Source organism: Schistocerca serialis, chromosome 3 (assembly GCF_023864345.2).
Source record: "Schistocerca serialis cubense isolate TAMUIC-IGC-003099 chromosome 3, iqSchSeri2.2, whole genome shotgun sequence".
NCBI classification, from domain to species: domain Eukaryota; kingdom Metazoa; phylum Arthropoda; class Insecta; order Orthoptera; family Acrididae; genus Schistocerca; species Schistocerca serialis.
The window spans coordinates 241,746,296-241,773,329 of record NC_064640.1 but is presented as its reverse complement, the minus strand read 5'-3'; positions in this window follow the sequence as shown (position 1 = coordinate 241,773,329).

The window sequence follows — 27,034 nt, the reverse complement described above, 5'->3', positions numbered from 1 at the left end:
TAAGTATTTTTTATTTATCCGTGACCAGTTTCCACTCAAAAATGAGAACATGGATTTTTTTTTTTACATTATAGCGCCAACTACAAAGAATCAAAACAAATGTTTAAGAGAAAATGTACGTAGTTTTTTATGTAGAATCTGATTCTGCAATAAAAATGGCGGTTCCCATTTGAAATTTTAAAGCTGCCTCGCGCCCCATCCCCAGGGGGCTGACGTGGCGGGCTAATTTTAGCACCAGTAGCTGTCCCGATCGAAAATAATCAACTTTGGATTCTACACAGTTTTTCGTGTGAAGCTTATTTTTCAAGTTATTCAGGTTTCTCAACTTAAAATTTCCACCCTGTATAACAGCCACGAAACAGAGCGCAAGTCCAAGGGAGGAAAAGTCGTGTGTTTATGAGATAGTTTCAAATAAATCTGTAGGTGTCTCGCATTGCTAGAAGTTACTAAACAGTCATTAGGGCACCTCCAGTACGTTACGCTATGTTTTCACCCCTCCATAAATATTCTGAAAGAGAACAAAGACTTAAAGGCTGGCAAGTGAGTGGAAATCTGTGTTATGGGCTTGAGCCCATTTAGCAGTATGCAAGATAAATCACCTAAAACTTGCACCGCAAATGTTGAGGAATTGGAAAGCGCTATTGGTGTCTGGTTTTCACAGAATGGATTGGTAGTCAGGAGCTCGTAATAAACAGACCGTAATGATACATAGAAGAGTGTATTATTTGTGCAAACGTACACTTTTTTAAATGGAATACTGCCTGGTGACATTAACAAACTAAAAGTAGGCTAAATTAGAATGTCAATTGTGTTTCTTGCAGGATTCTAGTGCGAGTCGTTTACGAGGTATCCCATTTCGAAAAGTTCCCTCACCGACCCTTGTTTATGCCATTCAACCTGCTTAGTTGCTAGGCACGATGTTGTTATGTCTGCTTACAGTGTGCTTGGGTGATCCCTGAGTGGACTACGACTTGCTAGTTAGTTAGTGTGTGACAGTCCAAGGATTAGGTCGTGAGTGGACGATAGAATTTACCAATGCAGAAAAATCCACCATGTACAAGGTATATGAAGAGTGTAGGAAGAATACAGTTCGTTCTTGTACGGTTTATGCGACAAGATATTCCAATACACCTCAATCATCTCGGCAATTATTTATGATCGTCTTCAAAGAGTTACGAGAAAGTGGTAGTGTTACACCTAACAATGCAACAGAAGGAAACAAGCGACGACAGAAGAGGGGGAAATTAATGTTCTTGCTGCTGTTGTTGATCCGCACGTTAGCTCCCGCACAATAGCAAAATGGTTCAAATGGCTCTAAGCACTATGGGACTTAACATCTGAGGTCATCAGTCTCCTAGACTCAGAACTACTTAAACCTAACTAACCTAAGGACATCACACACATCCATACCCGAGGCAGGATTCGAACCTGCGACCGTAGCAGCAGCGCGGTTCCGGACCGAAGCGCCTAGAACCGCTCGGCCACAGCGGCCGGCGCACAATAGCACAAGGAAGCGGCATCGGTCTGGCAAGTGTCCTAAGCATTCTCCATCGACATAGATTCCATCCCTATCACATCTCTATCCATCAAGAGGTGAATGGAAACGATTTGAGAATAGTGTTAATTTCTGTACACGATCATTAAGACAGGATCCTCCAGATGTATCACGTATGCTGCTTAGTGAAGAAGCCCCATTTATTAATCATGACCTCGTAAACCGCCGAAACATGCACTGTTGGTCTGTTGACAATCCACGTTGGCCTCAACAGGTGTAACGTCAGCATCCATGGAGTGCAAACGTGTGGTGTGGGATAGTGAACCACCAGCTCATAGGCCCACTTTTCATAGACGGAACACTGAACGCGCACAAATATCGCAGCCTCCTAACAGACCATTTTCGACGGATGCCAGAAGACGTTTGTTTGCCGACTATGAATAACCTGTGGTACCAATATGATGGATGTTCAGCCCACAGTCCACAGAGTACTACAGCATGTCTTCACGAGTTGTTTCCAAACCGTTGGATTGGACGCGGAGGATCTGTACCTTGGCCGGCTCGTTTCCTGCATTTGTCGCTTGTAGGCTTTTTTCTGTGGGTTAAATTGAAAAACTGTGCCTACAAAGACATAACAACTGCATCCAGTGAAATTTAATAACGTATTATTGCCGCCTGGTCGGTCAAATCCTCTGAAATGCTAACACGTGTGTAGCAGTAGTTCCGTAGTAGACGGGAACCGTGGATTACCGCTGCCGGTGGTCCTTCTGAACACAACCTGTGATGGTCAGTTGTCTCGTAACTGTTCAGAATCCATACAGCTAGCCTACTCACTTGTGGTATTCTGTGGTGTGTGCTACAGCAGGTTCTGTACAAGCGACGGTGAGAGAACTTCTCAAAGTAAGACATCTCGTAAACGACTCGCGCTAGAATCCTACATCGAACACAACTGACATAATGATTTACCCTACCTTCAGTTTGTTAATGTCAATAGGCATTTTTCCGTTTAGAATAGTATGTTTGCATAAAAATATGCTTTCTAAGTATTATTACAGCCTGTTTATTGGCTGACGATACGAGCCCCTGACTACCAATCAATGCCGTGAAAACCGCAAATCAATAGCACTTTCCATTTCCACAATATCTGCGGTGAGAGTTTTAGGTGATTTACCATGTATAGGCTTTCTAGATTTAGGGCAAACATTGCTGCTACGGTCGCAGGTTTGAATCCTGCTTCGGGCCTGGATGTGTATGATGTCCTTAGGTTAATTAGGTTTAAGTAGTTCTAAGTTCTAGGGGAATGATGACCTAAGATGTTAAGTCCCGTAGTGCTCAGAGTCATTTGAACCATTGATTGAAATAGGAAAGAAATATTGCTCAGTGGACATTAAAAGAACAAAAAAAAAATGGTTCAAATGGCTCTGAGCACTATGGGACTTAACTTCTGAGGTCATCAGTCCCCTAGAACTCAGAACTACTTAAACCTAACTACCCTAATGACATCACACACGTCCATGCCCGAGGCAGGATTCGAACCTGCGACCGCAGCGGTCGCGCGGTTCCAGACTGTAGTGCCTAGAACCACTCGGCCACTCCGGCCGGCTTAAAAGAACATTCTGATAGTATGCAACGTTGTGCGAAGAATGCTTAGTATGAAAGAAAAGCTTCTTCTTTCAGGCATGTACTTTTTAGATTAACGTAATATGAAAAACTAAAATGGTGTTTGCTAAATGCATTTGGGGAATTTAGAATGAGTTACTTCGGCCACTCAGAATGAACTCAGCGAACGGGCAGTATACATCCTGGAAAATGTAATGAAAATTAGAATAGCTGTGGTCATATTTGGTAAGAACAAAGTAAGGTTGCTGAATGTAGACTTCCGAAACCTTATTTTAGTCGCTACGGTCGCAGGTTCGAATCCTGCCTCGGGCATGGATGTGTGTGATATCCTTAGGTTAGTTAGGTTTAACTAGTTCTAAGTTCTAGGTGACTAATGACCTCAAAAGGAGTCCCATAGTGCTCAGAGCCATTTGAACCTTATTTTAGTTGACGTTGCACTATAAGAGATATCTTCAGTTTCTTAGTTGCAAAGGATATCGACTTTCATACATTGTTCTCATTACTACAGCAAATATGTATTACAAGTGACCTATTGATGGTTCGAATTGAGAACAGTCAGTACTAGCCGAAAGAGTTGCAGAGAAAATCGTTCATATCGAAATAAATAAATAAGCCTGAAATACGACGAAATGGAGAGGACAAAGAAATTCCACCAGTTTCTGGTCTGCAGTGACGCCTAATGAATACTTATTTTATAGAACTTCGTCTTGTGGTACTGGGATATTTTTAACAACTTCGGAACCCTTCTCGTAACACTACAATGAAAGAGAACAGAAGAAACTGCTACGTACCGTAGCACAGCGGGAAGACGGGCAGGGAAGCAAGAGTCCCCTAGTCTACTGTGGGTGGGCATGGCTTGGCTTGGATGAGAGTAAAGTAGCCTGTCCGTTCTGCCGCTAATGTGCGGCAGCTTGCCTGCCTGGCTAACAAGCAAACATGGGCAGGTTAAAAGCGCCTCTGGTGTAATCAGAACGATATGTCGTCGTATATTATCCTTTAGAAGAGTCTGGATACATCCCTGATACAAAAGATCTTTCAGATATCCTCACAACCAGAAGTCACGTGGATTTAGATCAGGGAATCTGGAAGCCCATACACCTTAAAATTGTCTAGACATGAGGCGGTCGTAACCGATGGCATACTCCGCGAGCGCACCGATTAATGAAGATACCTAATATGTATCGGCGTCATGTGATGTATACAAGCTGTACTGCGGCACTCAATACACCGTCAGTTTACATACAGCCGCTCAGTATTATGCAGTCTTTGTAGATCTCAGGAAAGTGTTCGGTTCAGTAAATAGAGGAAAACTAATAGAGAAACTGAAAAGAATGACGAGAGAGGCGGAAATATTAGAGAAAACAATCGAGGTCTGCCTTCAAGAAATTTGATGCTACTAAACGAAAGTGTGGTAGTCCCAGAGAAAAGTACAAGTATCCAGACGAATGGATTTTGATTATGAATGATTATTTTATTCTTCCTAATGCAGGTACCAGTTTTTAAGTAGGAATTCGTCAACGGAATAGAAGAAATTGTCCACGAGAAATGATTTTAAGTTAGATTTAAAACTTGCTTCGCTATCTGCCAGACATTTTATGTTATTGGACAAATGATCCAAAAATTTTATTATTAAATATTGAGCTCTACTCTGAGCCACTGACAGCATTAACAACAAGTAATAAAGGTAACTTTTCCCTCTAGTGTTGTAGGTGTTCTTCCCAAATTCTGATAGATTATTTATGACGAATTACATTAGCGAAAATATGAACTCTGATGGCTCAGTTAAGATGTCTTGCTCCTTGAAAAGGTACCTACATGACATCCGTTGATGAACGCTACATGTTATTGTTAGTGCTCGCTTCTGAGAAATCAATACTTTCTTTCTAAGTATTGAGCTACCCTAGAAAATTATTCCTTACTGCATTATTGAGTGGAAATATGCAAAATATTTCAGGAGGTTGATATTTTATTTCCAACTTTAAAAATTAAAGGAAGAGCGAAAGTAGCTGAACTTAATTGTTGAGAATCTCAGTGATAAGCTTCTTCAAGTTCAAGTTTTTATCAAAATGTACACCCAAAAATTTAGAGCAATCTACCCTACTTATTGACTCCTGCTCATGTGCTACATCAACACCGTTGGTATGACTATTTGTTGTACAGAACCGAATGTAGTGTGTTTTTTCAAAGTTTAGGGGGAGTCTATTCCCAAAGAACCACTAGTGTCATCTGTAAAAGTACCGATTTTGCTTGTTGAATGTGAAGTGGAAGGTTATTCACGTATATAAGGAATAGGAGTGGACCCAAAATTGAACGCTGTGGGACTCTCTTTGTGATTTTCTTTTTCTTTTTTTTTTCTACCTAGTCATTAAAATTCTCTACTTTTCCATCGTTATCTGTCCTATGCAGCACAACTGTTTGCATTCTGTTTGACGATGATAAACAAAACCAGCTCTGTGAATAGCCATCAGTTCCATAAAACTCGAGCTTTTCTAAGAGAGTATCGTGATCTGCAAAATAGAAGGCCTTGGAGAGATTACAAAAAGTACCTACAGGCGATATATTAATAATTAAAGCTTGTGCTATTTTATGTCTGAAAGTATAAACAGCATTGTCAGTCGAGCAACCTTTCTGGAACCCAAACTGCGGTATGCTAGGTAAATCGTTTTACTTAAGTGTGCGACTACCAATGAACACTTTTTTTTATACTCTGGAAGAAGATGTCGGTAAAAAGATTGGGCGACAACTGTTTAAGTCTGTCATGGCATCTTTCTTACGAAGTGGTTTAATAATTGCCTACTTTTAGTTGTCTGGAGAAATTCCCTGTGCCAGTGATGCATTGCGTAAGATATTATTTATTTAACTGGGAAAAGTTTTCGGAATTCTGTTTGTAACGGCATCAAACCCAGATGAGCTTTCGCTTTTTAAGGTTTTTATAATTTATTTATTTAATTGAACGATGCTGGTGCTACTGCTAATTGCTTAAAATTTTGTGTAATGACATTTTCTATATATTCTCTTGCTTTTTCAACTGAACCATTTAATTCTATATTTTTCTGCAAAGTTTAGAAAGTAATTCTTAAAAGTACTTGAAACTTGTGAATTATTAGTCAGAATATTCTAATTTAATTTAATTGTTATGGAATCTTGTACACTTACAAGCTGTCCTGTCTCCTGTTTTACAATGTCGTATACAGTTTTAATCTTGTTAGCTTGCATTGTTTATTTCTGTCAGGACATACATACTTCTGGACACTTTAATTACTTTCCTTAAAATTCTATAGTATTTTTGTAATATAAAGGAATATCATGCCTTGACTTACTCTGGCTTTTGCATAAATTTTCATCTTCCTCTTTATGAGATTTTAATTCCCTCAGCTATGCTTGGGTTATTGGTTTTTGTAATGGCTTTTCTGGATAACGTTTTAGGGAAGTAACTTTGAAATTTTGACACATATTTACTATGTAATAAATTGAATTTGAGATTAAAATCTCTTTCTATATATACCTCAACCCATACCACCCCTTTTAGCTTACTCTTAAAATATTGTATCCTGTTCTCATTAATATTAATAAGTTTCTCTGCTTTGTATAAACCTGCCTGTGGGTTGTAAGGCGCCACACTGTTTGTTTCTATTAACTGTGCATCTTGATCAGATAATACATTAGCAACTGGGTACACATTAATTGTTTCAGCCTGGGCACTGTCTATAGAATGTTATCAGTCAATGTCGTATTTTTCTGCACACAAGTTGAAAAATTGACTACTGAAATTAGGTTGAAACACCCAAATATTAGTTCTAGTTCATTTTCCCTGTCTGTAGCTTTTGATAAATCTGTACTGAAATCTCCTCAAACTGCTAACAGTTTCTTCTTGTTACATTCCCTTCCTCAAACCATTTCCTGCAAATATGAAAGATCTCTGCGGAGCAAAACGTTGATTCCTCCTCATGGCTAAACAGTAACTTCTTCTTTTGCACTAAAAAGGCATTCCAATTGTCTTTATAATTTAAACTTGGGATCGTCCTGGTCATAGCACCACGCATGTAGTAGGCAATGCTGAATGGTTTATGCAGATGCATCTGATCAGAATACGAACCACTGTCAGCACCACAACTTCGGCAGCAGCTGGGCCCAATAAGCATTCTTTAACATAAGAAATTACAAAAGGAAGTTTCAGTCTGTTGGTAAGCTTTGCGAATTTCATAAACTTGTTTTTGCCACTCAAACAAATGTTCACCTAACTTTTGCTGGCAATGAAAATAACACAGACTTCGCTCACATTGTACAACTGAATGCTGATGATCAGTGATGCTACTTCATGCTAGCCTTGACAAGCTTGTTATTCAATAGAAAAGATATATATCCATATTTTAAAACGATAGCATCAAGAGATTTACATGTGTGTGGCGATGGTGTTATGCGATATACTTCAATACAACTCTAAATTCCTTGTCTTTTCTCTTGTCTTCAACGACCATCTATTCATAATCACTGGACGCTGTAGATGTTTATACAGTCATGTTCATTTTAGTTTTAGAAAAAGTAAAGACAGTCGGGCACTGCAACGTTCAGTATGTTACAAAGTTTACATTGCTTGCATATGGAAAATATTTAGATACACATCATGCATCCTTATTCACAGGTTTTAAAACTAATACAACTGACTGTTAGAAACAGATATTGTCATGTAAGTGGATGTTTATTACTGCGTGTTTATATGCTGTTATCTTAGGCAAATGCCTTATTGTCATGAACATTAACTCACAACTGAAAAGTTTCCTTTATTTCCCAGCCGGCATCTCATTCCTGAAAAGTCTCAAATATCTTTAACATCGTATCAATAACATAAATTAAGTACCAGTTATCCCTAATTTTGGGTGGCACAGATGGTGCATTTTTTTTTAAATACATCTAGTTCTCTTTGCCTGAGTTTGGCATAAAGAAACTGCGGACTAGTGAACAAATGATTTTAAGAAAATGGTTAATTAGACGACCTTTTGTTCTCGAAGATGCAAAAACAGGCATCCAGCAAATGTCTAGGCTTTTTAAACCCAAGCCTATTATCTACCACCCTGGTACATATTTGTCTTATAAATGCTGACTCAACTGCAATGCACTGAAGAATATCTAATTTAATATGTTTTGGTAGTGGTTCCCAATTATTTCTAATACAGTAAAGTCTCAAAACTGGCAACGGTGGTATTCAGCCTGTTGAGAGACTTTTACGTCTTCTTCGTAATCGATCAGGTATTAGCAGCTGCAGATTCTCTGCCGCTCAATGGCCCTCTGCTTTTTCGCATGCATGTTCTACAACGTTGAGCGAGAGAGAAAAACATGCCTTGCGAAAGGCAACGTACCAAGTTGCATTCATAGATACCTCAACAAACATGTATAACAGGAGAAAAGGGAAGATTGGAAGAGGCTATGTGAATGAACTGCATAAGCAGAAACATTTCAAGAAGAAACAGAAACAGTAGACGGAAGATGTGTGACTTACATTTTTTTGTAGAGTTGCCATGTGCATAGAATGTTTAGGTATTTTGGCGACAGCCACTGCATTTCATCAACCACTCCTCCAGTTGGGTATTATAGACGTTAGCTGGTACAGATTGTGTAACTCTGAATGTGAAAAAAAATACAAAACATATCTTAGTTTCAATAAGTAATTGGTAGATGCAAAGAAAGAAGATTTTTGGATTTTTCTTAAGAGTTCCTCACATGTTCCAAGAAGAAGGAGAACGATGTGAACAGCTACAATGATAACCGGCCTATACTTTTCTTGAGAGATTACTCCCACTTTCGTAGTTCCTTCCAGCATACTCTAAAATTGCTGACGTTTGTGCTTGCACACTGACACAATTTCATATTCCACTGATTCGAAAGATCCAGACAAGTTGAGACTCTGAAAATGCGTAGTCAGCAAATCAGTGCATATATTTCACATCTCACCAACTCAGCAAGTTCAGACAAGATGAAGCTTGCAAAAAATAAACAAAAAAATTAAATAAAAATTCTTAATCAGCAACTTCAGACTTTCTCATGACCTAAAAAATCAGGTTAAATGTCATATTACACCAAGCCGATGTAATGCATTGGTCTCCATTACCTGTCTGTGATCCTCTTGTGGAGCAGTTACATATTTGTTTTTACTTTTTCTTTTTGGAACAGAATTCACTTTATTTTCACCAGGTACTATAAACTTCGATAAGGAGTTGAAAGGCATGCTTTTTGAAATACATCTTCTTATGATACTCTTTGTAAGCTCTTTATGTCATTGATCGAGAAATATCGTATGGATTATAGAATAACTACCTAAATGCAATAAGTTTCGTCGTGAGACTCAAACATGCAGTTAAACGTTCGATTAAGTTACGTAAATTCCGTTTATATTCCAGAGAAAATGCGAGGACCTGTGTTTTGAAGAATTGAGGGGGACTTGTACCTCTTTGTAACGTTGTTGGTCCTCGCGTGCATTGTATTTTTTCGTCTTTTGTAGCTTCAATTCACGAGGAAAATCTGCTCCAAAATTCGGAATTAACAGCGAAACAGCCGATAAGAATGAAAGTATAAAGCAAAACATGCGTCTGTAAACAAACAGTTCGCGAGATGACTATATAAGAGGTCACACTAGCTCAAACTGCATGGTGGTGGATGCTGATGAGACAGGTGTAGTTCAGATCACACATGGTGAAATACTTGCTTGCTGTCTTCTCATCGTACAGCCACAGACTGATTGAGGTCATCGCAGCACGATTTAACTATTACATACTGTAAGAAAAAAAAAAAAACAAGCTTACACACTTGTGCTCTAAGAAATGTTTTGTGTGCACTTTCTTTAGGATTTCATTAAATCACTTTCTGACAGTATTTACGCACACGTATGTTATTGAGTCCAAGAGCAATGTACAGTTAAGCAGCACACGCTAGTAGAAGCTGAAATACGTTTTATACTTCCAGATAAGCTGAATACATTATGCTGGGATCCCTACTGTCTGAAAACTGATGGTGACTGATTTTAGTGTGGGACTGAGTGGATCCCAATTCCAGATCTTTCTACCTCAAATTAATCTGTGGAAGTATCGGAAATGGAAACAATGTCCTTCTACACTAAAGGCAGGGATGCTTAACGTTCGGCTGTGGAGGTGGTCGATTTTACTCTGTACATGAGGAAGCGTGAAAACATTAATGTGATAGTTTACTTTGTAAAAAAATAGAGTACATCAGTTTTATATAATATCATCCTTCAGTTTAGTAGGAAATTTAAGTAGGTAGGCTGTAAGGCTACCAATGCACCATTCAGCTCTTGCTATAGATGCAGAGGTCCTGGAATCACGACCTCTGAGGAAATTTCAAACAATATTAGTAGGTTGCATAGGTGCAGGGGCAGTGACGTCACAATTCAAGATGGTGGTCACCTTACACTTACAAGCGATACTGAACCTTCCGAAATCACTGACGCCAAGTGCATAGGGTAACAACCCAATACTCTTCACACTCCGTACACTTCTCTCCTACGTCTTTCCTCCCTCTCTACCTCCTCTGCAGCTAATCTCATTGTTGTACTAAAATAATATGTCAAAATGGGAGAAGTTCGAAACGTTTTCAGACTTCCATACTGAATTGTCTTAGCAGTGAATTTCACCTCTCTCTCTCTCTCTCTCTCTCTCTCTCTCTCTCTCCCTCTCTTCATACTCCGTTAATGGTTATGTCAGACCCTGTATTGCCTCATCATCAGCAAAATACAGTGGAAATGTGAATGAAATAAGCACTCAATCAAAAATATAGTCTAGATAAAATATTCTTTATGAAAAATATTCCATTCCAAAAAAATTAGGTTAAAACTTGGGAGACTATGCATATTTAAATACAATTAGGAATATTCAGAGTTGAAATTATACAGTGGTTTTTTTCATTGTTTTTCACAGCAGAAAATACTTTTTTCTCCTTACAACCAGTTTGTTATACTGAAACAGATTGACTTTTTTATGTGATCATACAAAGGGGCAACATTTGAATATACATTCGAGTTAATTTTTGCCAATGTTTAGAATACGATCTATTGTAAATAGTATGTTCCTTCAATTTAAGTAAATATTTGAGATATTTCCAACAGCTAACCAAGTTTTGACAACAGTACCTGCGTTCATAAAATCAAAGTGACACTGACTTGCATTTTGTGGGCAAACTATGCATAATGTGAATAATATATCCTTAATGTAACGATCAATCCGTCTGCTATATTCAAACAGAATCAGTTCAGTGTAATAAAACCGTTCCTATTTGTCATACACATCAAAAGCAATAAAGTGTTTAAAATATCTAAAGCAATCACACCAAGGAGCTTGCATTATTTTCACATGCACTTCTGAAAAGCATTTAGATTAGAAACAAGTAGAATGGCCTTGCATGTGAGAGTTCAAACATTTGTAAATTAAATGCAAAGTCACAACAATCTTCCTTTAGAAAGCGAATATTATTATTTCTCATGTTTCCACTGTGTCATATCTTGTGAATGGGAACACAGACACAGTTTTCTACTATGCACAAACGTTAATTCGTATCACAGTTAACCAAACTATCTATATCCACCATGTTCACTGTTCCACAATATATCAGGCTGCTAATGTCACAAATGAGATACTCCAATTTAAATTCTTATATAAACTGCACATGTTCGTAAGAGGCGATCTGTCGATGACGAATAGAAAAGCTTCTGCAGCCAAGATACCAGATAATTTTATTTTAATTCACAATGAGCGCTTTCGACAGAATCTTGCTGTCATCATCAAATCTAAAATGTACTAAAACATCACCAGAGAATACTCTGGGTCATAGCAATCAGCGTGCCTGGTACATAAGTCCACATGTGCATCACATTCATTAAAATTTACAATCAAAAATATTACAGACACATTAATTAGTAAATCTTAAAAAGAGATCTTTACAAATTTTACAATTCTTTTTAAGAAAAGCTATTTCAGATATTTCCCAAACGCTTATAAAAATTACAGAAATTTCAAACAAACTTATTTTGAAATAAAGGGATTGTTTGTATCTTTACCATACATTATGATGCTATAGGCACCCTAGTGTACAAAGAATGAGAACATGACACCTGTAATATGTCGCAAGTCTTACAGGCTGAAATAAACTGCAACCAATGAAACGGAAACGACAGACAGGAACCACTGCATTTATGGATACACCAGTGAGCAGCAGCATCTAATACCTAACAACAACTTAGCGTACTAACAGAGCAAGATATTCAGACACTTGCATACAATGTATGCACTAATTTCTAGAACAAAATAGGGAAGACAGGGTTATATTGCAACCAAGTACATAAACACAGGCGGGAATACATTGAATGCACAGGAATATAAGTAAGGTACAATAAGTCCTCTTTGTGAGACATAAACTAGCCTAAGCACAACGGCACAAATAGTTGTGCCACAACTAGTCTAAAAACCGATATTACTGATTTACGTTTATGAAGAGAACACATAATTCATTAAAACACTAGGATGTATGACACCAGCTATATAAGAGGAAAGCAGTTACACAGCTATAAATCAGTAGAGACCATAGTATACTCTTATAGAACGTGGCTGGCCACATATAATATCTAGCCATAAGTGACCAATGATCTTTATCTAATGGTGCAGAGACTTATTATTATATGCCTTTCATCCGCATTATAACATAACAAGAATGTGAAACACACCTGAGTTGGCTTGATTTTATATACCAAGTGATCTTGGCTGCAAGAGGTTCTCCTATTCACCCAGTTCATATTCGCTGATAGTCGAGAATCTTGATGCTAATATATCTAGCAGTCCTTCAGATAAAGCAGAACTGCTGCTCCAAATTTGGTATTGACACGTCTTGCCCACAAGATTGGGCATCTTCCTCCCTTCTCCAATACTGAAAGTTTTTCATTGCATTTTGCTCTTCCACCATCAGCCAGATGCTTTAAGTTCTGTAACATGGAAGAAGAAGAATCACCGTTTTCTTTAATTATGCTAACAAGTAACTAATACGTAAAATCCAAAATTTATTGGTAGTAGTAGTGGTGCGTATTAGACCTACACTTGTTCTAATTCGAAAACACTCATAAAGTCCACAGCATCAGCAGCAACACCACCATTGACTTACTTCCTCTAGAAGTTGTCCCGCATTAACAGGTATTTTCCTGCCGAATTGGCTTCTTACTGCAAGGTCTGAAAAGCAGACGTTCTCAGTCAGCGAGTCTCTGAGCACGTTATGTATCATCTTTTAGAAAAAAATCCACTTGTATTGTCTAAGACGATGTTTGCAAGAATGGGTTGCTGGCGGGTTGACTTGCTGATATCTAACTGGCACGCATCGTATTACTCCAAGCCAAAAGTGAAATTCAGTGGTCTCAACCACATCTGTGCGATAACTGTTATGGGGCAGTTGCATATTTTATGTTGCTCTTTTAATAACAATATTCGCTTCTTTCCAAAAACTCATGCACATACACACATACATATACGCACGCACACGCACACACACGGATTTGCTAAGCTGTGACCGTTTGTGACGATCACCATGTAATATTGGTGCTGTAATTCTGCCTATAATTTGTTATCCTCTGAAACCGATCTCTCACTCTCTGTCCTCAAGATTAAATTCATGCTGTAATGTAAGAGGAATACAATACAAAAATTGCGTGAATAGTTTCAAAACCTTGCGAAATGTACCTTTCGTGGAGATCTTTCAACATACGGAATGTTGTCACATGCAATATCTCATTTTGCAACTGGGTCTTTCACTTTAGTATCTTTGACAACAAGTGTTGTAAACTTTAAGCAATAATCGCAGCTTCTCAGAGCAAGTCTTCAGAAGGTAGCAGCTCATAATCTTGTTAATTATTACTTACGTCTTGCAAAACTAATGATAAAACTGATGACTCTATCAAGTTATTGGAGTTATTGAAGTCAGTATCTGCTGGTGAATTATTGGAGCTAGTTTTCCAATCGTGAACATCATCTTCCTCATCGTAAACAGCCTCTTCTTCATATTAATTTTCGTCATCATCATCTTTTTCTTCATCATATTCTTCATCGTATTTATCCTCTTCTCCAATAACTCCACCTTCTCCTTTCATCAATATACCGATTTCTTTAGCTTTGGCGTCTTCACCATCTTCTTTCTCTGTCTGCTTCTTCTTATTCTTATTCTTCTTCTTCGTCACAACATATGGTACATGCTCCTTCCCTGGTCTTTTGTCAGTAACACTGTATTTTGATAGAGTCATTGTCTCTGGAATTCTTTGTATAATGCAAGGGTGTCTTTCCTAAAACAGTCCTTTACACTTATTTGCAGGCCTTGCATCTTTGGATGGAGTATCCAGTTTCAACGCCGCGACTAGTTTGTGGACACCTTCTAACAGCTGACTTGTTTCTGCTCTTATGGAATCCATTCCTTTGAACTCTAAGGTCTGGTTAACTATTAGAGCTTCAGATTCGTCACCATTCGCTTTCATTTCCCCACGTCAAGTTCAAATTGGAAAAATAAAACGAATAAAATTGTGAGCAGGTAAGGCAGGGATAGGTGACAGTTCCAGACAAATGTGCACTCTGAGCTCAAATATTATGCGCCAACATCTGGTTTTTAAATAGTATTCTATCGCCACATGCTACAGTGTGCATGTGAGCATGTGTGAATGTCAGTTACTGGATCTTATATAGTATTCTGTAAGAGCAAAGTATTAGTATGTGCATCAGTATGCACATATGGAATTCAGCAAGGCTGATCATGACATCAACTAAGCCAGTTGAGACTTGTTCCAACATGCGAAGCGACTAGTCCGTAAGTCGAGACTTACCACTAATATTCTATCACTATAATTTGGTAGAGTGTATCTGCAGTGGGTGTCAGCTACTGGGTGTGTAAGGTATCGGGTATCTTAGATACTGAAAAAGGTGTCAGCTACTGGGACTGGTAGGTACTGGTGGGAGATGACAGGCACTATGTGTGTTTGTGTGTATGTGTGTGGGTGTGTGTGTGTGTGTGTGTGTGTGTGTGTGTGTGTGTGTGTGTGTCAGAAACTGGGAGAGGTGCCTGCTACCGGGAGAGGTGTTAGCTATTGGGGGTGTTAGCTAATTAGGTGTTAGTCACTAAGCTCTTAAATCGTATTATATCATCAGAAGCTGACAGGGTCTATCTGTAGTTGATGTCAGTTACTGCCTTAAGTAGTGGTCTGTCACCGGAAGCTGTGTATGAGCAGTGGGTGATGGCTACAGTATTTTAAGCCTAGAAGATCGCTTAAATTTATTGTCACATAAAGAGTATGTTATGTTATGTGATAATGTACTATCCAGGGGCTGAGACAGAGTGTCTGACCTCTAAATGAAGAAATAACGAAATCATATAGATGTTGTAGAGCCCGTTAAGAATATCTATCGAGCGAGGCTAGTGTACTGCACATGCCGACAGCCTTACACTAAGATTGTTAAACGACATTTGTAAAAATCTGTTTGTTTGTGCTAAGATAAAAACTACAAAATTACATTGTTAACGGAAATGATGATAGTCAAAATACGTCATTGTTATTTTCCATACATAAGTACCACGAAGTTCTAATTACACTCCTGGAAATTGAAATAAGAACACCGTGAATTCATTGTCCCAGGAAGGGGAAACTTTATTGACACATTCCTGGGGTCAGATACATCACATGATCACACTGACAGAACCACAGGCACATAGACACAGGCAACAGAGCATGCACAATGTCGGCACTAGTACAGTGTATATCCACCTTTCGCAGCAATGCAGGCTGCTATTCTCCCATGGAGACGATCGTAGAGATGCTGGATGTAGTCCTGTGGAACGGCTTGCCATGCCATTTCCACCTGGCGCCTCAGTTGGACCAGCGTTCGTGCTGGACGTGCAGACCGCGTGAGACGACGCTTCATCCAGTCCCAAACATGCTCAATGGGGGACAGATCCGGAGATCTTGCTGGCCAGGGTAGTTGACTTACACCTTCTAGAGCACGTTGGGTGGCACGGGATACATGCGGACATGCATTATCCTGTTGGAACAGCAAGTTCCCTTGCCGGTCTAGGAATGGTAGAACGATGGGTTCGATGACGGTTTGGATGTACCGTGCACTATTCAGTGTCCCCTCGACGATCACCAGTGGTGTACGGCCAGTGTAGGAGATCGCTCCCCACACCATGATGCCGGGTGTTGGCCCTGTGTGCCTCGGTCGTATGCAGTCCTGATTGTGGCGCTCACCTGCACGGCGCCAAACACGCATACGACCATCATTGGCACCAAGGCAGAAGCGACTCTCATCGCTGAAGACGACACGTCTCCATTCGTCCCTCCATTCACGCCTGTCGCGACACCACTGGAGGCGGGCTGCACGATGTTGGGGCGTGAGCGGAAGACGGCCTAACGGTGTGCGGGACCGTAGCCCAGCTTCATGGAGACGGTTGCGAATGGTCCTCGCCGATACCCCAGGAGCAACAGTGTCCCTAATTTGCTGGGAAGTGGTGGTGCGGTCCCCTACGGCACTGCGTAGGATCCTACGGTCTTGGCGTGCATCCGTGCGTCGCTGCGGTCCGGTCCCAGGTCGACGGGCACGTGCACCTTCCGCCGACTACTGGCGACAACATCGATGTACTGTGGAGACCTCACGCCCCACGTGTTGAGCAATTCGGCGGTACGTCCACCCGGCCTCCCGCATGCCCACTATACGCCCTCCCTCAAAGTCCGTCAACTGCAGATACGGTTCACGTCCACGCTGTCGCGGCATGCTACCAGTGTTAAAGACTGCGATGGAGCTCCGTATGCCACGGCAAACTGGCTGACACTGACGGCGGCGGTGCACAAATGCTGCGCAGCTAGCGCCATTCGACGGCCAACACCGCGGTTCCTGGTGTGTCCGCTGTGCCGTGCATGTGATCATTGCTTGTACAGCCCTCTCGCAGTGTCCGGAGCAAGTACGGTGGGTCTGACACACCGGTGTGAATGTGTTCTTTTTTCCATTTCCAGGAGTGTATTTGTGAACACCACCCATGGGATTCACTCTCTGAAGTCTCACGGAACATTACTTTAAATCTACGTTGACGGATCTGACGAGCTGCTGAGGAATTCCATGTCAAGCAAATGGATCGAGAAATATCTTACGAATTATCGTATAACTAGACTGCGTTCGGTAATCTACATCTACATAGATACTCTGCAAATCACACTTAAGTGCCTAGCAGAGGGTTCATCGAACCACCTTTATAATAATACTCTATTATTCCCCTATCTAACAGCGCGTGGAGAGAGCGAACACACCTACAGTGTATCTTTCGAAGCGAGCTCTGATTTCCCTTCTTTTGTTATGATGATCGCCCGCATCTCGTGGTCGTGCGGTAGCGTTCTCGCTTCCCACGCCCGGGTTCCCGGGTTCGATTCCCGGCGGGGTCAGGGATTTTCTCTGCCTCGTGATGGCTGGGTGTTGTGTGCTGTCCTTAGGTTAGTTAGGTTTAAGTAGTTCTACGTTCTAGGGGACTTATGACCACAGCAGTTGAGTCCCATAGTGCTCAGAGCCATTTGAACCATTTGTTATGATGATCGTTTGTCCCTATGGACGTCGGCGTGAATAACGTTTTCGCATTCGGAGAAGAAAGTTGGTGATTGAAGTTTCGTGAGAAGATACCGCCGCAACGAAATACGCCTTGTCCGTGACACTCTCTCCCCTGTTTCGCGATAGTACAAAACGTGCTGCTCTTCTTTGAACTTTCTAGCATCCTTCGTTAATCCTATCTCGTAAGGATCCCAGATCGCGCAGCAGTACTGCAGAAGAGAACAGATAAGCGTAGTGCAGGCAGTCTCTTTAGTAGATCTGTTACATTTTCTAAGTGTTCTGCCAATGAAACGCAGTCCCTGGTTTGCCTTACCCACAATATTTTCCATGTGTTCTTTCCAATTTAAATTGTTCGTAACTGTAATTGATAAATATTTAGTTGAATTTACGGCATTTAGATTAGGCTGATTTATTGTGTAACCGAAGTTTAGCGTATTCCTTTTAGCACTCACACTTTTCGTTATTAAGGGTCAACTGCCAATTTTCGCACCATACAGATATCTTTTATAAATCGATTTGCAATTCGTTTTAATCTGCTGATGAGTTTACTAGACGATAAACTACAGCATTATCTGCAAACAACCTAAGACGGCTACCCAGATTGTCTCCTAAATCGTTTATATAGATAAGGAACAGCAAAGGGCCTATAAGACTATCTTGGGGTACTCCAGAAATCACTTCTGTCTTACTCGACGACTTTCTGTCAGTTACTACGAACTGTGACCTCTCCGACAGGATACCGCGAATCCAGTCACATAACAGAGAAGGTATTTCATAATCGTGCAATTTCAATACAAGCCGCTTGTGTGGTACAGTGTCAAAGGCCTTTTGGAAAATTAGAAACATGCAATTAGTTTCAAATGCCTTGTCAATAGAACTCAACAGTTGGTGTGAGCAAAGAGCTAATTGTGTTTCACAAGAACGATGTTTTCTAAACCCCTTGTTGACTGTGCCTCAATAGACTGCTCTCTTCGAGGTAATTCATAATGCTCGAATACAATAGACATTTCAGAATATTCTTGAACATTGGCGTGACCTGTGAAACTTTCCAGTCGTTGCGTACGGATCTTTTATGCTCTTGAAGTAAAAGTAATTACATTTACAAAAATATTCATGTATTAGAAAGTCCACTGAAGTGTAATTAAGGTTGAATCACTGAAGCCCATATTTTTTTTCGTTAAGTCTCAAGGAAGTGCATATGATGATAACAACAGATAACAACAGAAATATATGCTTCTCATGCACGAAATGTGCAGATATTACCTTGCTTTCAGCGGAATAAGCTGCAAATATAGAAATATTAGAAAGTATTTCTTCACTCATGAGTTGTCATTAAATCATTGTGATTCGGCTGTATTTCACAATAGTTCACGTCTCTTGCTAACTTACAACATGCATGGAACGCAAAAATATAACAACTATTCCGTTAATTAAGTATAAAATACCTAAAACGAACACTATCTTTACGCCGCATGTGACAGTCAGCTTTCTCATCGCTTGGAGCGCTAATGTCGCTGTCAACTTCCGCACCAGTGTGTGTCCTGACTTTTGAAGACTGTGGTTACGTTTTTCAGGTCAACTGGTGAATGGGATATAACTCGCCGGCTTCGACCAGTGACGTCATATTTTAGTCATAGACATGAGCTTGTTTATTTTCGAGCCATAGATAGTAAATCTGTTTCTTCTGTGGTGAAGTATCATTACCTAATACGTTCTGTTTGTGCTCTAATGCTGTAAGTTCTGTATCGTTGGTAATTTGTATCTGTTCTGTCATATAAAATCAAAGCTGGCTTAGACATCGACGACATCGAGAGCTTTCCATCATCAACGAGAAAGTTTGTTGATTGAAATTAGAGTAGCTGCAAACATATTTAAAATGTGGCGGGGCAGTAGTTACGCGCTGATATTTACAAAAAATAAGATGTGAAAGCAAGGACGTTTCGCTGAGTTTTGAATATGACGCGTTGTGTTACTGCTTGCCAGCGGTGCGGTGCCGAGACAGCGGCTGACGTCAGTATATTTCGCATGCGCAACCTGAGCTGTAGCCGTCTCATCAGCCCTCACGTTTGAAAGGCATTGTACGCCTTGTGCATTCTTCTGCAAGTGCTGTAATTTATTTCACAAAACCACCTAATTGTGTCTGCAAATCCATGTCGAAACGTGGCGATGTACATTAGCTTTCGGTCACAGCCCTCGACAGAAAAAGAAACGAAAACACATTCATCCGTGCAAGCAAGCTCACGCATTCATGGCAGCCCATCTCCGGCAGCTCGGGCCAGAATGCCGGAAATTGCGCTAATATGTGCGTGAGGTGTGCTTTTTTGTGTGAATGAAAGTGTATGTGTTTCCTTTTTTGACAAAGATAATGTGTAAGTGTCTTTTAGTTCTAACTGTAACTTAACGTGTCATCTTTACGGCAAGGAGCAGTCTATCTTTCCCGTACACTGTTGATGTTCCCACCTAGAGTTCCCATTGTCTGAAATGTATAAGTACAGTATCCAAACTAAGGGACATAGTTTGTGTACAGCAGGTGCAGCTGCTTCGCTCGTCTACAACGTCATTTTGTACACGTTTCTATGGCAAAGCCTCTGTAGAGGTTTCCGCCTAGAGCCACTCGTGTTTCGCAGTTGAAACCTGTCAAATGGACTGCCAGGTCTGAAAGATTTCTGTACGTTGACTCGCCTGTGAGAACGACTTAGGAGTAAATAATTAATACAAATTAATATAAATACACGGAAGTAAATAAATGTAAATAAATGTAAGTAACTTCATGCATGATGCAGTGCTTCTCAGTTTTAATGACGCCATATGTCTTGAACTATATGTCTTATGATGATATATTTGTGTAGGTACATTTAGTGGCATATGTTGATAGTGTCTGCGAAATATGTTGGGGGGGGGGGGAGAATTAATGGTAAAGAAGTAATGAATTTAAACGTCATGCATGATGTGGCAGTTTTTTACGGATATAAGTTTTTAGGAAGTCAAATCACATGAATTATTATACGTACGTTGTTCTTGCTCCCACAGCAATTTGTGCCTGACTGAACGGGGTTATTTGTACCACGTTTGGTTGAAATCGGTCTAGTGGTTTAGGAGAACATGTGAAACATACACAGATATACACATAAATAAATCAGTTTTAAAACATGCATGGACATCTTGCGCATTTGCACCATACAATGCACCTGCGAGACCAATAGGCTCTTGAATTTCACAGTAAATTTTCCTCGGTATCTCTTACAGTAGCTATAAGTGACACGCAGAAAAATGCAACGCAAAACCAACAGCGTTAGACATATCTTCAACTATCTGTAAACACAATATCTATAAACACAGAAAATCTAGTAGGTCACATCCAGAACATACACGTAGCATCGCTGATTTCATTCACTATAGGAAGCATGTGTAGTTCCATCCCTATCACAGAAACAATAGAAATCATAGAACAAAATCTCACATCCCACAGTAACCTCACCACAGAAGCAATAACTGAAGTAACAAATATGCTCAGACCGACAAAAGAACAAGACTACTCTCAGTTCGAGAATGAATATTACCTACAAAGTGATGGGCTGCCCATGGGATCCCCAATATCAGGAACATCAGGAAATATTTTTATCAGTCATTTAGAAAATCAGATATTTGAAAAGATAACCACCAATTAACGATTTAAAATCATATGTTGATACTAATAATAATAATAATAATAATAATAATAATAATGTTGTGTGACGACGGCCTCCCGGCGGGTAGACAGTTCGCCTGGTGCAAGTCTTTCGATTTGACGCCACTTCGGTGACTTGCACGTCGATGGGGATGAAATTATGATGATTAGGACAACACAACACCCAGTCCCTGAGTGGAGAAAATCTCCGACCCAGCCGGGAATCGAACCCGGGCCCTTCGGATTGACAGTCCGTCGTGCTGACCGTTGCATCTGCTCAGGGCGGACGTCGTAAGACATCCATTTAAGTTCGTTGTTCATATGTTAACTCCGTTTTTTTTATTACAGAGGACACATTACCCTCTGACCGAACACGCTGAGCTACCGTGCCGGCAACCACTCAGCTACCGAGGGCGGACATATGTTGGTACTGATATGTGGATGACATTATTTGTCTGGTAGATGAGCCAAATGAAAAAATAGATGAACTCCACTTGGAAATCGACAAAGCACACCAGAAAATAAGATTCAGACTTGAAAAAGAAAATAAAATAAGCTTTCCTGATATAACAATAATAAAAGAAAATGGCAAACATACATGTAACATCTTTAGAAAACCAACAGCCACAGACACAGTACTACATTCCACATCTAATCATCCCCACAACCAGAAGCTTGCAGCACTAAGACATATGGTATATAGAGTAACCAGGATACCACTGAACAAGAGAAACTATTAAAAAGAAATGAGTACAATCATACAAAGTGCTAGGAATGATGAGTATGGCTCACACGTAGTACACAGAATCAATTAAAAAATAAAAATATAAAGACAAAACAAACACAACACTTCCAGAGTACAAGACAACTTACGAGCTATAATCTCACAAACACACACAATGACGACATCACACAGAAAAGAAGCAGATGGTACAATATGACTCACCCACATGAATTAACACACAGAGTGGCAAACATTCTAAAGAGACAGGGCTTCCAAAAAGTGTATGAGACTGTGCAAACCCTCCAGTCACACTTCAACCAACCAGTTACCAAGAGCGATAAATTCCAGGGATCAGGAATATATAAACTTGAATGTCAAAGTTGTGATGCAGTATAAATAGGAATGACATGCAGAAATTTTGAAACACAGTGCAAAGAACATATCAAGTGGTGGAAGGACGAAACAAATCACTCCAGTTTTGCAGAAAATTTAAAACACCATCCTACAATCATGGAACAAGAAATGAAAATAATAAGAATAAGCAACCATGACAAATATCTTATACAAAAGCAAGAAAACTTTCACACCCAGAAAGCCATCACTGAAAACAAACATGTGATAACTGAGCAAACTCATCAGTACAGACTCCCTACTACACTTCATAAAAGAAATGACAAGATAAAAATCATCCCTCTCGCACAAGCAGCCAAAAAAAACATCTCTCTCTCTCTCTCTCTCTCTCTCTCTCTCTCTCTCTCTCTCCCTCTCTCCATCGCATTCTGGTCACTTGTACACACGCACACACACAAAATAAATTATTAATAATAAAAGAGCTATTCACTATTTCACACATACACACACACACACACACACACACACACAGCGCGCGCACACACACACAAATACACACACACATCCATACACAAACAGATAACAAATGGTTCAAATGGCTCTGAGCACTATGGAACTTAATATCGGAGGTCATCAGTCCCCTAGAACTTAGAACTACTTAAATCTAACTAACCTAAGGACATCACACATATCCATGCCTGAGGCAGTATTCGAAACTGCGACCGTAGCGGTCGCACAGTTCCAGACTGTAGCGCCTAGAATCGCTTGGCCACTCCGGCCGGCTTTATCGAATCAGTGAGATATATATAGTATGTTGGAATTTGCGGAAATACTGACTCACTAGCCAAATACTTCTGCTTCTCGGAACTTGTTGAAAGTTGCCGACTCGGCAGGAAAATATGTATAAATGCAAGACGAGTACTAGTAGAAGTAAGCCATTGTTGCTGTTGCTGTCCTCTGTAAATGCGTCATAGCATTAGACAAAATGAAAATCTAATATGCACCACTCGTACTGCTAATAAAATTTGTATTGCCCTTATCAGTTACTCGTTACTATAATTTAGGAAAACAGGGATTCATCTGCTTCCGTGTTGCAGAACTTGAAGCATCTGGGTGAAGGTGGAAAAGCAATATGGAGTGAAAAATTTTCAGCATTGGAGAAGGGAGGAAGATACCCAATTTTGAGAGCAAGACAAGTTAACGCCGAACCTGGATCAACAGTTCAGGTCCATCTGAAGGACTGCAAGATACATCTGGCATTAAAGATTTTAGACTCTCGGCGAATACGAACTGAACTTTCAGTGGCACCGCGTGCATGACATATCATGAAAGAGTGAACATTGTGGAATTAGTTAATTTTGAAAATATGATACGAAGTAACGTGTGTGGCTAATAGAAAACTGTGTATATATAAAAATGTCATTTTTATTCATAAGATATCACACAGTGCGAATATGAGATTAGTTAACGTTCTATCTCTAAATGGGGATTGTTGTAACTCTTTGTTTAATTTAGAAGGGTGCTTAGTTCTCACGTAAAAAGTCTTTAGATTTGGTTGTGATCCAAAGGCTTTTTCAGAAGTTAATGTGAAAATAGTGCAAGCGCTTCAGAGGAAGAGCTTTACTAATTCTGAGCACTTCATTGGTTTTGAACTGTATGATAAGAGTGAATGTATTAATTATGTTGAAGTTATTCTGCTTGAATATAACACCCAGGATTATTACTATATTAAAGATATATTATTGATATTATATACAGTTTGTCAATAAAATTCAAGTTAGTGTAATTTCGATTTTATTGGTAGAGATATAGATGTCAAAACGTGGTTAGCTGGTAAAAATATCACCAAATTTACCCAACTTGTAACAACATACTGTGTACAATTGATTTTCTAAAAAGCTGCAAAGATGAATTCGAGTGTGTATTAAATTCACATGTTGCCACTGTGTATGACAGCATAAAAAGTGAATCTGTTTCAGTATAACAAATTGGTTGTGAGGCTGCTAGATTATTTTGTACAGTGAAAAACAACACAAAAACACTGAACAGTTTAAACAATAAATATTCCATGTTGTATGTAAATATGCGTAGTCATCCAAGTATTGTCCTAATTTTCTTTGAAATGCAATATCTTCTACAATAAATTTATTACCAAGGCTATGTTTTCTGATAGGCCTTCATTTTTTTCCAATTGCCTCCGTATTTTGTTCATGCTGAAGTAATGTAGTGTTTGACAAAAACATCAGTGGCGTACGAAAACGGAGAGAGAGCGAGGTGAAATTTGCTGCTAAGCAATACAGCATTTAAGTCTGAAAACGAGTAAAGCATAAAGGCAATGAAATTTACTGCTTAGTCTACAGTATTTGATATAAAACCTTTGTGAGTGAGTGTGTGTGTGTGTGTGTGTGTGTGTGTGTGTGTGTGTTGTGCCGAATAGCTACAATTTACAGAATTTAAATTTTTTACAACAAATCTTCGAACCTTGTGTCATTTTAACGTCCATTGCAATACTAGACTGATACTGGTTGAAGAGGAAGAGCGGTAGGAGAGGAGAGTGGAGAGGATGCCTCGCCACAATATGCACTTGCGTCAGTGGCTTCATAAAGTTCAGTACCGCTTTTAACTGCAATGTGTGAAACTGTTAAGCCATTGCCCATACATCTAGCAACCCCCAAATATTGGGCAAAAAATTCCCTCACTGGAGCCTGAAGTCAGGACCTCTGGAGCCCAACTCTGGGCTGCGGGGTTCATTGTAGGCCTTATACCGAGGAAACTATCTTATGCCATTTTACGGCAGTGTCTTCGGACATGAAGTCGATTCAAGGGGAAAGTTACGTAATTTTTTGTTTTTAAAAATACTGCATATATTCGAACTTGACTCAATTATGTATGTGTATGTGTGTATGTATTTTTGTATTTATGAATGTGTACTCGATTCAAAGGCAAATATTTCGGGCTAGCAATGAAAGAACCAAAGTTGGCACCATTTTTACACTCTGTAATGATATTACTGTCATGTAATAGAGAGATGTGTAAATATCCTTGACTTTCACAGAAATAATTCAATTTAATGTCATACTTTACTCATCAATTTAATATTATTAAAGGAGGATGTATGCGTACTCAAATATGTTTGACTTTCACAGAAATTATGCTTATCTTTAGGTTTCGGTTGAGGGTTATTCAGTTTTGTACTGCATACCAAGCGCCATTTTTAGGCGTCATTTTAATACTACACAATGATCGATTGGAGAGGAAGGGGAGATTAGGTTTTAATACTTCGATTTAATGGGCTGGAGAGGACAGGGGACTGATGTACAAAGCACAACTGGGCTAGTTCTGCCATCTTCGAGTCTTTTAAATGATGATTAACTGAAACCCTCAGCTACCGACAGATGTTGTTGATATACCTCGATGTGGACAGCTGAAAATGTGTGCCCCGACCGGGGCTCGAACCCGGGATCTCCTGCTAACATGGCAGACGCTCTATCCATCTGAGCCACCGAGGACACAGATGAATAGCGCGACTGCAGGGACTTATCCCTTGCACGGTTCCCGTGAGACTCACATTCCCAACTGTCCACAATTCTACGTATGTAATGTACCTTAATGTACCTTATAGACATTTGCCCATCCACTCATTACTCGCGCACACTTTGGCGATTCCCGTAAGATTTTGGGCAACCTGTGCGCATTCGCACAGACGAAAGTCCATGGCTGGGTATCCTTTCACTATATATATGAAGACAGTAACTGTTCTCGAAAGAACATCATTTTTTCCAGGGAAAAGCTGCACGGTCATCAACAGTATCTGTTATTTCGAGAACAGTTACTGTCTTCATATATATTCAAGCTTTTTTTATATTTACTCAAATTTATAAATTCCACATCAATTTCATACTTTATTTTTGAATTTTTTCCGCCCATTTTTAATTTAATTTCACGCCATCTACCATTTTTTATATTGAAATTCCCCACCAATTTTTAAATTTCCCGATGTCTGACATCTTCGATTTTATAATTGTCTGTCACCAATAGCCACTGCAGCGCCTACTCTTAGGCGTTGACTGCTGGCAGAAACATGAACTACATTCCAGAATCGATGTAGATGTATGAGAGTGTCTGAAATTTAACGCCTCCGATTTTTTTTCTGTGATAGATCTTAAAGAAACGGTGTTAACTTTCTACATCTTTATTCCTCGTGTCAACGTATTTACAACCCTCTGCCGCTATAGGGCTCCGGACTGCAGTATGTAACATGGCGGTGTGTAACGTAACTATGTAACCGCGAGCGAAGCACCATGCTGTATTTGAGTTTCGAATTAGAGGAGTTCATCCACACATGGAGCATCCTTTCCTTTAACATGACAGTGACAGACCACACATGAGTGCTCCGGCGTCTGCAACAATCCAACGACTTGGTTTCACAGTTATCCGTTACGCTGCATATAGTCCTCACTTAGCCCCATCCAGCTTCCATCTTTCCAAAACTTAAAGAAAATCTTCAAGGATTTGACTTCAGTAGTGATGAAGCAGTGCAAGCAGAGGTAAGGCTGTGGCTCTGC